Here is a 15042-nt window from a genome sequence, read left to right as displayed (position 1 = left end):
ATTAAACTGCATCTTCCATGCATCTGCCCATCACCCACATTTCCAAGTCACCCTGCATTCCATAGCATCGTCCTCACAGTTCACACTGCCCTCACCCAGCTTTGTGTCATCTGCAATTTGTTAGTTACTTCGAATCCCTTCATCTAAATCATTGATGTATAGGTAAATAGCTGCGGTCCCAGCACCGAGCCTTGCGGTACCCATTAGTCATTGCCTTCCATTCTGAAAGGGACCCGTTAATCCCTACTCTTTGTTTCCTGTCTGCCAACCAATTTTCTATCCATGTCAGCACTCCACCCCCAATACCATGTGCCCTAATTTTGCCCACCAGTCTCCAATGTGGGACCTAATCAATGCTTTCTGAAAGTCCAGGTACACTACATCCACTGGCTCTCAAAGGTTCAAAGGTTCAAAGGTTTTTATTGATCACATACACCAGGTGTAGTGAAATGCTTCTTGCCATGCAGCACATAAAGAAAGAATACAGACATAACAATAATAAAGAAATTAAACATAAAAACATCCCCCCCAATGGTTCCCATTATGAGTGAAGGCACAGTGTCCAGTCCCCATCCCATGTCCACCCATAGTCGGGCCTATTTGAGGCCTCCACAGTTGCCTTTAAGGAGGCCCGATGTTCCAGGCCGTTCTCGCTGGATGATTGTACTCCGGCGTCGGGAGAATCCTCTCGGCGGCATGGGAACCCTGGAACGGCCGCTTCCCTCACCGGAGACCGTGGCTTCCGAAGCCAACAAGGCCGCGCCGGTTGGAGCTCTACCACTGGCCATCTCATCGAGAGATCCCAGGCTCCCGATGTTTAAGTTCAGCGCCGCCGCCCGCAGCTGGCCGCTCCACAGACCCGCAGCTCCGCGATGTTTATCTCGGCGGTCTCAGCGCAGCGACCCAGGCAAGGCATCGCCCGCTCCGCAATAGCACCAGCGCTGTGCCGCCGCCGAAGCCGAGGTACTGGGCAGTCCCCTCACAAAACGCCGCTCCAGGCCCGCTGGTAGGCCGCGAGGACGGGTCGAAAATGCAGCCCGGAGAAAAGCTACCTCTCTGACCAGGTAGGAACACTGAAAAGTAGTTTTCCCCCTCCCCACCCCACATATAAAAGTCTAGAACTCCATAAACAAAACACTAAAACTCACTAATATTTTTTAAAAGAGTGAAAAACGAACAGCTGCAGGCTGGGCAGCCACACCACAGGACAGCGCCCCCTCCCTTGTCCATTTTCCTATTTACATCCTCAAAAACTTCCAGAAGATTAGTCAAGCATGATTTCCCCTTCGTAAATCCATGCTGACTCGGACCGATCCTGTCACTGCTATCCACTGCTATTTCATCTTCTATGATTGACCAGCATCTTCCCCACCACTGATATCAGGCTAAATGGTCTATAAGTCCCTGTTTTCTCTCTCCCGCCTTTCTTAAAAAGTGGGATAACTTTAGCTACCCTCCAATCCACAGGAACTGATCCTGAATCTATAGTACATTGGAATTATCACCAATTGCATCCACATTTCTAGAGCCACTTCCTTAAGTACCCTGGGATACAGACCATCAGGCCTCTGGGGATGTATCGCCTTCAGTCCCATCAGTCTACCCAACACCATTTTCTGCCTAATGTGGATTTCCTTCAGTTCTCAGTCCCCCAATCCTCTGGCCACTAGTAATCAGGAGATTATTTGTGTCCTCCTTAGTGAAGACGGATCCAAAGTACCTGTTCAACTCATCTGCCATTTCCTTGTTCCCATAATAAATTCACCTTTTTCAGTCTTCAGTCCAACTTTGGCTCTTAACTATTTTTTTTCCTCGTCACATACATAAAGAAGCTTTTACTATCCTTTATATTCTTGGCTAGCTTTACCTCGACCCTCATCTTTTCCTCCCTATTGCGTTTTAGTTATCTTCTGTTGCTCTTTAAACATTACCCAATCCTCTTGCTTCCCGCTCATCTTTGCTATGTTGTACTTCTTTCTTTTATTTTTAATCTGACCCTGACTTTCCTTGTCAGCCATGGTCGTCCCTTACTCCCCTTGGAATCTTCTTCCTCTTTGGAATGAAGTGATCCTGTACCTTCTGTATTATTCCCAGAAATACCTACCATTGTTGTTCCATGTCATACCTGCTAGAGGTATCTTTCCAATCAACTTTGGCCAGCTCCTCCCTCATGGCTCCATGTCCCCTTTGTCAACTGTAACACGGACACCTCCGATTTACCCTTCTCCCTCTCATATTGGAGGATTACACTTACCATATTATGGTCACTACCTCCTAATGGCTCCTTACCTCAAGTTCCCTTATCAAATTCCGGTTCATTACATAACACTAAATCCAGAATTGCCTTCTCCCTGGTAGGCTCCTGTACAAGCTGCTCTAAGAATCCATCTCGGAGGCACTCCACAAACTCCCTTTCTTGGGGTCCAGTACCAACCGGATTTTCCCAGTCTACCTGCATGTTGAAAATCTCCCATAACAACCGTAGCATTACCTTTACGACATGCCAGATTTTAACCTTGATTCAACTTGCCCCTATATCCAGGCTACTGTTTGGGGCCCTTTACCCTTACAATTCCTTAGTTCTATCCATACCGACTCCACATCTCCTGTTTCAATGACACCCCATGCAAGGGACTGAATTTCATTCCTCACCAACAGAGCTACCCCACCCCCTCTGCCCACCTGTCTGGCTTTTTCAATAGGAGGTATATACTAGAATATTCAGGTCCAGCCCTGGCCCTCTTGCAGCCATGTCCTCTGTAAATCCCACAAAATCATACTTGCCAATTTCCAACTGAGGCCTCAAGCTCGTCCACTTTAATTCATATTTTGCACATTCATATACAACACTTTGACCGGTATTCACCTCCCCTCACACACCGGTCACTATTGCCCCTGACCTTACTCTCTTGTTGCCTTCACGAACTTTCTTTCCCAATAATTCGGGAGTTTTTGTAACTTTTACTGTACTCACTTCCCCTTTAACTCCATCTTTATACTCCCAGTAAACCTCCACTGGACATGTCGGTGGACATCTTAATGGGCAAGGATGAGAGGAGGCAGCCCTGATGTACAGGGACTGCGAGAACTCCAGGTGTAGTGCTGGGCAGAGGTCTCCCCACAGATCAATGCAGGGCTCAACACCCATGGGCATGGTCATTATGAGCTTTGAAGGTCTTACACGGGTGGTGAAGTTCAGAGAAGGTCTCATTAAATCCCACCTTTCAGTCGTTGGCACCACAGTCTCCTCCCCTACCCCCCCCCCCCCACCCTCCTCACCTCCATTCAGTGACTTCAGAAGTCACCTCCCAGCAAATCCCTATCACAGTTTGTGTCCAGCGTTATGATGCATCACTTACACACACACATATGCTCACGAACACACGCACATAGGCATGAATGCACTCACACACACACATACACACAACATGCGCACACACACACACGCATATACACACAACATGCACACAAACACATGTACACACTCACAAACAGACATAATGCTATCACACATGTACAAACACATGCACGCACATAGACACACACATGCCCACATACACACACATACACACCACAAGTACCCAGCACATCCACACACACACATGCTCATACACAACACACAACAGACCCCCACACAACAACAGACCCACACACACACAGACCCACACACACACACAGACCCACACCTTACACACTCACACACACAATATATGGTTTGCAGATGCACACGTACATTCACAGATATATGCACACAGAAATGAGAAGCACACACACAGTCACTGACATAACACACAAAGTAGACACATACACAGTGATACGACACACTGCCGCATATACACACGCCGCAAATGAGATGTGCACACATACAGGAATATAGACAGACACACAAACATACACCAGCAAGCGAACCACACAACACACCACACACACACACACAGCACACACAACACACACCACACACACACATACATAAAGACACTCGCACGCACAAGACATACAAATGGACACACCATACACGTACTCATACATTCATACAAAAACATACACAATCACCCTATGACACACACAAACCAAGAGACATTGACTCATACATGCATGCACGCACCCTACAGAATCACACACACATAGATATACAACCCACATGCACACACCCATACACAAATACACACACGCATAGAGATAGGCACACACGTACTCACACACACATGCACTCGCACCGACACACATGCAGCCACAAATGCGCACCAGACACACACAAATACACATTTTAGTACTGCACTTTCTCTGTAGGTGTAGCGCTTTTGCACTTCCTGATATACTCAATTTCTCAATATTTCAACATAAGGCCGGCACAGTGGGTCCCTCCCGGTTTTCCTTGTGTGCTCCGTTTTCCTCCCACATTCCGAAGATGTGCAAGTTTGTAGGGTTAATTGGCTTCTGTAAATTGCCCCAAATGCGTAGGATGCGAAACTGGGATCGCATAGAAACTGGTGATCGCTGGTTGGCTGGGACTCGGTGGGCCAAAGGGCCTGTTTCCATGCGGTATCTCTAAACTAAACTGAATCTAGAAGACATTTGGACTGGTACAAGGATACGAAAGGTTTTAGAGGAATATGGGGCCAAAGACGGGCAGGTAGAACAGGTTTACAGGTGGCATCTAGAGCATTCATGGGAAGTGTCTGTTTCCACTCTGTATGTCTATGATATGATTCCAACATAACGGGTGTCAGAGGTTACGGGGAGAAGGCAGGAGAATAGGGTTAGAAGGGAGAGATAGATCATCCATGATTGAATGGCAGAGCAGCTTGATGGGACCGAATGGCCTAATTCTACTATTCCTTACGACCTTCTGACCTTAGCATGCAAAACAAAGATTTTCACTCCATCTCGGTAAACTTAATATAATGCATCAATCAACCAAATAATGCCCATTAAATCAAGTGAGGAGAAACTCAGTGGGTCAGGCGGCATCTGTGAAGGGAATGGACAGTCCGTCTAATCCCTCCACCGATGCTGCCTGAATTGCTGGGTTTCTCCAGTACCTTGTTTTGCTTGAGATTGAAGCATCAAGAGTATTTTGTGTTTCCAACCAATTGCCTTGGTTGGGATGTATTGGTTACTAGAAGGTCCAGTTACTAGTTTAGTTTACTGTCAGGTGTATTAGGATTCATCACAGCATGGTTTGTGAAAAGCTCCATCCAAGACCGCAAGAAATAGCAGAGAGTTGTGGACATAACCCAGCCCATCGCACAAAACAACCTCCCTTCCATTGATCCCGTGTACACTTTACACAAGGCCAGCAGCCAAGACTATCGCCCCAGTCACCCCATCATCTCCCCTTCCCACCAGGCAAGAAATGCAGAAGTGTGAAAATGCACACATAGAAACATATAAAATAGGTGCAGGAGTAGGCCATTCGGCCCTTCGAGCCTGCACCGCCATTCAATATGATCATGGCTGATCATCCAACTCAGTATCCTGTACCTGCCTTCTCTCCATACCCCCGATCCTTTAGCCACAAGGGCCACATCTAACTCCCTCTTAAATATAGCCAATGAACTGGCCTCAACTACCTTCTGTGGCAGAGAATTCCACAGATTCACCACTCTCTGTGTGAAAAATGTTTTCCTTATCTCAGTCCTAAAACATTTCCCCCTTATCCTTAAACTGTGACCCCTTGTTCTGGACTTCACCACATCGGGAACAATCTTCCTGCATCTAGCCTGTCCAACCCCTTAAGAATTTTGTACGTTTCTATAAGATCCCCCCTCAATCTCCAAATTCTAGCGAGTACAAGCCGAGTCTATCCAGTCTTTCTTCATATGAAAGTCCTGACATCCCAGTAATCAGTCTGGTTAACCTTTTCTGTACTCCCTCTATAGCAAGAATGTCTTTCCTCAGATTAAGAGACCAAAAATGTACGCAATACTCCAGGTGTGGTCTCACCAAGACCCTGTACAACTGCAGTAGAACCTCCCTGCTCCTATACTCAAATCCTTTTGCTATGAATGCTAACATACCATTCGCTTTCTTCACTGCCTGCTGCACCTGCATGCCTCCTTTTAATGACTGGTGTGCCATGACACCCAGGTCTCGTTGCATCTCCCCTTTTCCGAATCGGCCACCATTCAGATAATAGTCTACTTTCCTGGTTTTGCCACCAAAGTGGATAACCTCACATTTATCCACATTATACTGCATCTGCCATGCATTTGTCCACTCACCCAGCCTATCCAAGTCACCTTGCAGCCTCCTAGCATCCTCCTCACAGCTAACACTGCTCCCCAGCTTCGTGTCATCTGCAAACTTGGAGATGTTGCATTCAATTCCCTCGTCCAAATCATTAATATATATTGTAAATAGCTGGGGCCCCAGCACTGAGCCTTGCTGTACCCCACTAGTCACTGCCTGCCATTGTGAAAAGGACCCGTTTAGTCCTACTCTTTGCTTCCTGTCTGCCAGCCAGTTATCGATCCACATCAATACTGAACCCCCAATACCGTGTGCTTTAAGTTTGTATACTAATCTCTTATGTGGGACCTTGTCGAAAGCCTTCTGAAAGTCCAGATATAACACAACCACTGCTTCTCCCTTATCCACTCTACTAGTTACATCCTCGAAAAATTCTATAAGATTCTATAAGATAACACCTTCAGATTCAGGGACAGTTTCTACCCAGCTGTTATCAGGCAACTGAATGGTCCTTTAACCAGCTGGAGTGCGGTTCTGACCTCCCATCCATCTCATTGGAGACCCTTTGAACTATCTTGAATGGGACTTTATCAGACTTCAATGTTATATGTTTGCACTAAAGAGCATCTTTGCATCCTTTATTCTTTATCTGTTTACTGTGGACAGCTTGATTGTATTCATGTATAGCATTTTCTTTGACTGGACAGCATGCAAACAAAAGCTTTTCACTGTACCTCGGTGCATTTAGGGCAAATTACAGAATCCAATTAACCGACTAACATGTGTCTTTCAAATGTGAGAGGTAACTGGAGCACCTGGAGAAACCCCACAGGGTCACAGGGATAACGTGCAAACTCTGTACAGACAGCATCCATAGTCAGGATCGAACCCGGCTCACTGGCGCTGTGCAGCAGCAACTCTACCACTATTATGTTGAAATGTTGAGAGGTTGAGTATACAAGCTGGCGCAACAAAGAAAAGTATCAGAGCGCAGTAGAATGTGCTGCAGCGACAGAGAAAGTGCAGGTAAAAAAATTGCAAAGGCTGCAACAAGGTGGATTGGGAGATTGATCCCGGGTCTCTGCCACTGAGACGCAGTGGCTCTACCACTGCTCCACTGTTATTGGTACAATTAGAGCCTTCCTCACCTCTCATAGTCAGGTGAATGACCTTTTGTAATAGAGGACGTCCATCGATGTTGTTCACATTGCACTGATATAGACCATTATCCTCCTGTCCCAGTCGCTCCACCATTATCGAGGCATCTCCCCGGCTGAGGTTCCCGATGAACTTAAACCGATCTCCTCTTGCCTCACGCCTCACTTCATCGCACGAGGAGTGGAAGGGAGCAGTGAACAGACACGTAATAATGGCATTCATACCCCGCAGGTCACCTTTGAACCAGCGCAGCTTGAGTTTGAGGATGTGATCAGTGGCTGGGAGGGTGAACGTACATGGCAACACAGCCGAGCCTCCTTCCACGGCAAACACTTCATCGGCAGTGGCTGCTGGAATAGAAAGGGTCGGTAATCAATATCGCGTCGGTAATATCGTGAATAATATTTAGTGCAAGATAAAAGTCAAGTAAAGTTTGATCCTAGACTATGATCAAACTTTACTCATAGACAGTCCAAAAGTCTCTTAATGAGGTAGATGGTGGTTCAGGACTGCTCTCTAATTCTAGTAGGATGGTTCAGTTGCCTGATAACAGTCGGGAAGAAACTGTCCCTGAACCTGGAGGTGTGCGTTTTCACACGTTTTACCCTTTTGAGCCTGAATCTTTGGCGTTATGTGTCAGCAACTCTAGCGTTGCGCCACTGTGCCAGCCAAAGGGAAAAAGACAGAGGACATTTCAGGTCAAGCCGTTCTAAATGTTGTCCGTCCTGTTCCCTTCTCAGCTGCTGCCTGACCCGTTCACTCCCTCCAGCACTTTGTCATATTTCCCAAAACACAAAATCTTTGTGAAGCCACTGTGGTTCAAAAAGGCCATTAAACAAATACATTTTGGAATCAACATTTCAAATTGTGGATTTTCACGTGGAAAGAAATTGTGTGGAGGGCGGGGGGTGGGGGGGGGGGGGGTAAGTAAAGGCCTGGAAGACATTGATCTGAGGTTTGAAATAAACCTTCAGGAAGAAATTAGGAGATTAAAAGGATGTTCCTTCAGAAAGGAGATGAGGAGGAATTTCTTTAGTCGCAGGGTGGTGACGTCATTGTCACAGACGGCTGTGGAGGCCGTACATTTATAATTTTAAGGTGGAGATTGATAGATTCTTGATTCAATAGACAATAGACAATAGGTGCAGGAGTAGGCCTTTCGGCCCTTCGAGCCAGCACCGCCATTCAATGTGATCATGGCTGATCATCCCCAACAGTACCCCCGTTCCTGCCTTCTCCCCATATCCCCTGACTCCGCTATTTTTTAAGAGCCCTGCCTAGCTCTCTCTTGAAAGCATCCAGAGAACCGGCCTCACACCGCCCTCTTAGGCAGAGAATTCCACAGACAGGTTCGTAAGGATGTCATGGGTTATGGGGAGAAGGCAGGAGAATGTGTTGCGAGGGAATGATAGATCAGCCATGATTGAATGGTGGAGTAGACTTGATGGACCAAACAGCCAAACTCTGCTCCAAGAACTTATGAACTTGGGACAGTGAGCCTCACATGCGCCGTTGTCAATGAAACAAGAAATGAGGGTTGGATAGCACATAAACCAAGGTTTTTCACTGTACCTTGATACCAGGAACGGGGTACTGATTGTGGATGATCAGCCATGATCATATTGAATGGTGGTGTTGGCTCGAAGGGCCGAGTGGCCCGCCCCTGCACCAATTTTCTATCTTCCTATCTTTCTATACGGCTGGAAGACCTCAGCAGACCAAGCCGTAACCGTGGAGAGAAAGGAACGACAGGCACAAAATGTTGGAGTAACTCCAGCTTTTTGTGTCTATCTTCATATGTAGCCTCCTGAACCCTCTCTAAGATCTCAGTCCATCACTCATTCCTGAGCATGCTACTATCTAAGCTGCCAGATGGTGGCGCAAGTGGTACAGTTGCTGCCTCACTGCCTGGGACCTCGTGTACAATGACACAGTCATAGAGTTATACAGCGTGGAAACAGGCCCTTCGGCCCAACTCGTCCATGCTGACCTCGCTCGTCCCATTTGCCTTTGCCTGACCCATATCCCTCTCAACCTTTCCAATCCACGAACCTGTAACAATGTTTTATAAACATTATAATTGTACCACTCCTTCTGAGAGCTCGTTCAACACACACATACCACCCTCTGTGTGAAATACTTGCCCCTCAGCTCCCTTTTACGTGTGCAGTTTTAGTTTGAAGAAACAGCTAGAAAACAAGCCCTTCAGCCCGCTGAGTCTGTGCCGACCATCCATCACCAATTTAACTTTAGGTTAATTTAGATTAGAGATACAGTGTGGAAACAGGTTCTTCGGCCCACCGAGTCCGCGCCGACCAGCGATCCCTGTACACTCGCTCTATCCTACACATCACGGACCATTTACGGAAACTAAATCATCTACAGACTTGCACGTCTTTGGGATGTGGGAGGAAACTGGAACACCTGGAGGAAACCCACACGGTCACGGGGAAAACGTGCAAACTCCATACAGACAACCGTAGTCGAGATCGAAGCTGGGTCTCTGGTGTTGTAAGGCAGCAACTATACCACTGAGCCACTCTGCCACCCTAGTTCTATGTTATCCCACTTTCTCATCCACTCTTTATACACTAGGGGCAATTTACAGAGAGCCAATCAACCTACAAACACATACATCCTTGGAATGTGGGAGGAAACCGGAGCACCAGGAGAAAACCCACGCGGTCACAGTGTGAATGTGCAAACTCCACACAGACAGCACCCGAGGTCAGGATCCCTGATGCTGTGAGTCAGCAGATATTTGTTAAACTTGGCATCACATTCGGCACAGACATGGCGGGCTGAAGGACCAGATCATGTGTTGTCCTGTTCTCTGTTTATTTTTCCAGTACATTAATGACTACATCGGTAGTACTTCCTGCTTTTGTACTGAAACTTAACGGTTCTTTCTTGCAGCAAATTTCCACATTGTTTGCATTAGAACAAGAGAAAGAGGAACAGGAGTAAGCCATTTGGCTGCTCGAGGCTTGTCTGCTTACACTGTGGCCGTGGCTGGTCACACCATCCCCTGCGCTATGCCTTCATCCCCCAATATCACTACATCTACCAGATTTTCTATTTTGAAGTCACAAAGAACATGCTTATCAACACCCCTGCTTCCTCACAAGTTTGAGGAGTCTCGACAGGTCGCTGAACACTCCACCCAACCTGTACAGGTTATACGGTGGAGAACATAAAGACGGGTTGTGTCGCAGCCTGGTTCAATAACTCAAACACACAGTAATGAAGGAGGCTGCAAAGAAGATGTGGGGTCTTGTCTTCCATGCCCTCAAGGTCGGCTGTGGGAGGCGCACACTGGGAATGAAGGCCGAAGGTGGCCAGGAGAGGAGAGGGATGACAGTCATTAGGTCATAAGGAATAGGGGTAGAATTAGGCCATTCAGCCCATCAGGTCTGCTCCGCCATTCAATCATGGCTGAGCTATCTCTCCCTTCCTACCCCATTCTCCTGCCTTTCCCCACAACCTCTGACACCTGTTATGTTGAAATCATATCATAGTCATACAGTGCGGAAACGGGCACTTCGGCCCAACTTTCACATGATGACCTAGATGCCTCCTCTACACTTGTGCCCATCTTTGGCCCATATTCCTCTGAACCTTTCGTATCCATGTACCTGTCCAAATGTCTTCTAGATACAGGCCCTTTGGCCCACCGAATCCCAGCCAACCAGCGATCACCAGTTCTATGCGATCCCAGTTTCTCATCCTACGCATTAGGCGGAATTTATAGAAGCCAATTAATCTACAAACTTGCATGTCTTTGGAATGTGGGAGGAAACTGGAGCACACAAGGAAAACCAGGATGGACCCGGGTCTCTGGCACTGTTACTGCCGCCACTGTGCCAGCCTTATGTTGAAATGTTGATAAGTTGAGTATATCAGGAAGTGCAGAAGAGAAAAGTATCACAGTGCAGAATGTGGCACTACACCTACAGAGAAAGTGCAGGTAAGAAAATGTGTATTTGTGTGTGTCTGGTGCTGCATTTGAGTCTGCATGTGTGTCTATGCGAGTGCATGTGTGTGTGAGTACGTGCATGCCTATCTCCATGCGTGTGTGTCTATTTGTGTCTGGGTGTGTGTATGTGGGTTGTATATCTATGTGTGTGTGATTCTGTAGCGTGCGTTCATGCACGTATGTGTCAATGTCTCTTGTTTGTGTGTGTGTCATTGGGGTCATTGTGTATGTTTTTATATGAATGTGTGAGTGCGTGTATGTGTGTCCATTTGTATGTCTTGTGCATGCGAGTGACTTTATGTATGTGTGTGTGTTACATTCTGGTGTATGTTTGTGTGTCCTGTCTATATTCCTGTATGTGTGCGCATCTCATTTGCGTGTGTGTGTATATGCGACAGTGTGTACGTGACACTGTGTATGTGTCTACTTTGTGTGTATGTCAGTGACTGTGTGTGTGTCTCATTTCTGTGTACATATATCTGTGAATGTATGTGTGCATCTGCAACTGTATATGTGCAGCATGTGTGTGTGTGTGTGTGTGTGTGTGTGTGTGTGTGTGTGGGTGTTGTGTGTGTGGTGTGTGTGTGTGTGTGTGTGTGTGTGCGTGTGCTGTGTGGGTGAGTGCGGCATCTGTGATGTATGTGCGTAAGTGTGTGTGTCCAGTGGAGGTTAACGAGAATGATCCCAGGAATGAGTGGGTTACATATGATGAGCATTTGACGGCACTGGGCTTTACTGGCTGGAGTGTAGAAGGATGAGAGGGTACTTCACAGAAACTTACTGAATAGTGAAAAGGCCTGGATAGAGTGCATGTGGAGAGGATGTTTCCCCTATGGGAGATTCGAAGGACAAGAGCCACCGCATCAGAATAAAAGGATGTACCTTTAGAATGGAGATGAGGAGGAATTTCTTTAGTCAGGGGTGGTGAATCTGTGGAATTCATATCCGTCGAGGGTGTGGAGGCCAAGTCAATGGATATTTTTGAGACAGAGATTTGCCAGATTTCTTGATTAGCACGGGTGTCAGGGGTTGCGGGGAGGAAGGCATGGGAATAGGGTTGAGAGGGTATGATAGATCGGCCATGTTGAATGGTAGACTTGGTGGGCCGAATGGCCTAATCAGCTCATATCACTTATGAACTTATGACACATCTAAAGCTCATTCAGCATGAGTCCAGCATCCAGTTCTTATTTCCTGCTTACAGTATCTCCAGCTCCCTCGTCCTGCTTCTCTTGACCAGTGTCTGATCTTCCTTCAGCTCCCAGAGGGAATGTCTCAGTGGTGACTGGGACTAAGGGGGGTTTGGCCACGTTACCCTGTGTGTTCCCACCGCCTCCACTCAACCATGTCCTGCTCGCGGTCACATGGATGTGGAAGGATCCCTACCGACACATCGTCACGTTCAGACCCCAAGCTGGTGGATCCTGGGCGGCGGAGAACGGTGCAACTCGGTTCGAGCTGGTCGGGAACCCAGAGCGGGAAACGCCTCAACCAGGATAAAGCAGCTGAGTGTGGAGGACAATCACGGTGGAGATCGTGACCTCATCCCCTCTTCCAGTTCCCAATTTTAATATTTACCAAAGCCAATTAACCTACAAATCTGTACATCCTTGGAGTGTGGGAGGGATCCGGAACACCCAGTGTAAACCCACAGAGGGAGAACGTACAAACTCCGTACAGACAGCACCCCTAGTCAGATCAAATCTGGGCCTCTGGCGCTGTAAGGCAGCATCTCTACCGTAGCCAATAGGGAATTTTTCTCTTTTGTGCATGCGTATGGCGTGATTGCAAGTCAAGAATCAACAGTATTTAATTATCATATGTGCTGAAACAAGACAATGACATTCTTATTTACAACAGCATAACTGGTCTATAGGCACATTAGATAGCATGATAATCGAAAGCTCAATAAAGTAACAAAAAAAACAATATTAGTTATAAAAAGGATAAAAAGGATGTAATAAAAACGACTGATGGTGGTTTATACCAAAGATAGATTCAAAATGCTGGAGTCACTCAGTGGGTCAGGCAGCATCTCTAGAGAATACTCCCTCTTCTCCCCTCTCGCATCAGGCAATAGGTACAGAAGTGTGAAAACGCACACCTCCAGATTCAGGAATAGTTTCTTCCCAGCTGTTTTCACGCAACTGAACCATTCCCATCAACAACTGGAGGGCGATCCTGAGCTACCAATGTCACTTGGATGTGATCCAAGTCACATTGAAGCCCCTTGGAATATCTTAAATCGGACTTTATTGGACTTTATCTTGCACTAAACGTTATTCCCTCTATCCTGGATCTGTACACTGTGGACGGTTGGATTATATTCATGTACAGTCTTTCTGCTGAGTGGATGGCACACAACAAAATAAGCTTTACTCTGTACCTTGGTACACCTGGCAATAAACTAAACTCATCTAAACTGGGTGACGTTTCTGAAGACAGGCCCTGACACAAAACATCACCTATCCATGTTCTTCAGTCTAAAGATGGGTCTACGTCTCCTCAGTCTGAAGACGGGTCTCGACTCAAAACGTCACCTATGCCTTTTCTCCAGAAATGCTGCCTGATCTGTTGTTACTCCAGCATTTTGTGTCCACCTTCACCAGAAATGCAGCCTGTCCCGCCGAGTTACTCCAGCACTTTGTGTCTATCCCGATATTAGTATATCCCATGGATTGACTGGAAAGCACACAAACACGGTTCTTCACTGTAACTCAGTACAGGCAACAGTAATAAACCTACACTGTACCAATAAGGCGATCGTAATTTAAAAAAAACACCTACTGTTTCCATGTACTGAGACCAACAGCAGAACTGTAGGCAGCCAAGTGGAGAGAATCATCATCGCTGGCTATCTCCTGGTGTCCAGCTCTCCGCACTGGGACTTTCTGCCTCTACACAATACAAAACCAGATGCTTAAGTCAGCGTTTCTTCACTTCCTGGAACACTCCCAACGAACAGTGAATTCAGTGACAATTAAGAGATGGGGGCGGCACGGTGGCGCAGCAGTTGAGTTGCTGCCTTACAGCACCAGAGACCCGGGTTCAATCCTGACCACAGGTGCTGTCTGTACGGAGTTTGTATGCTCTCCCCATGAATGCGTGGGGTTTCTTCGGTTTCCCCCACAATCCAAAGGCATACAGGTTGGTAGGGTGGTTTACCTATTGGCTTTGGTCCATTTGTAAATTGTCCCTAGTGTGTAGGATAGTGCTAGTATATAGGGTTCACTAGTCCATACGGACTCGGTGGGCCGAAGATCAGCGTTTCCACTCTGTATCTCCAAACTAAACCAAACTAAGCATTTTTACATTGAGAGTGGCCGCGTATGTTTTCTCCAGGTGCTACGGTTTCCTCCAAAGCTGTGCGAGGTTTGTAGGTTAATTGGCTTCTGTAAATCGTAATTTGTCCCCAGTGTGTGTTGGATGGTGTTAGTGTACGGGGTGAATGCTGTTTGGCGTGGACTCGGTGGGCCTAAGGGCCTGTTTCTGCACTGTATCTCTAACGTCTAAAGTCCAAAATAAAACACTGTATAGTTCCACATTTCACACAGAATGTCTGACCTGATGTGTTTCCAAATCTTCCTGTTGCATTATGCACTATAGTTGTGAAATCCCTTTCCAGTCAGAAGATCATTTGTAAACCCAGAACCTATTGACCATCTAAGTTAAGTGATTCGCTGGGGAACTGCAGAGGGAAGATCAGACTCAGCTGA

Source organism: Amblyraja radiata, chromosome 3 (assembly GCF_010909765.2).
Source record: "Amblyraja radiata isolate CabotCenter1 chromosome 3, sAmbRad1.1.pri, whole genome shotgun sequence".
Lineage (NCBI taxonomy): Eukaryota > Metazoa > Chordata > Chondrichthyes > Rajiformes > Rajidae > Amblyraja > Amblyraja radiata.
Note: the sequence above shows the minus strand (reverse complement) of the source record.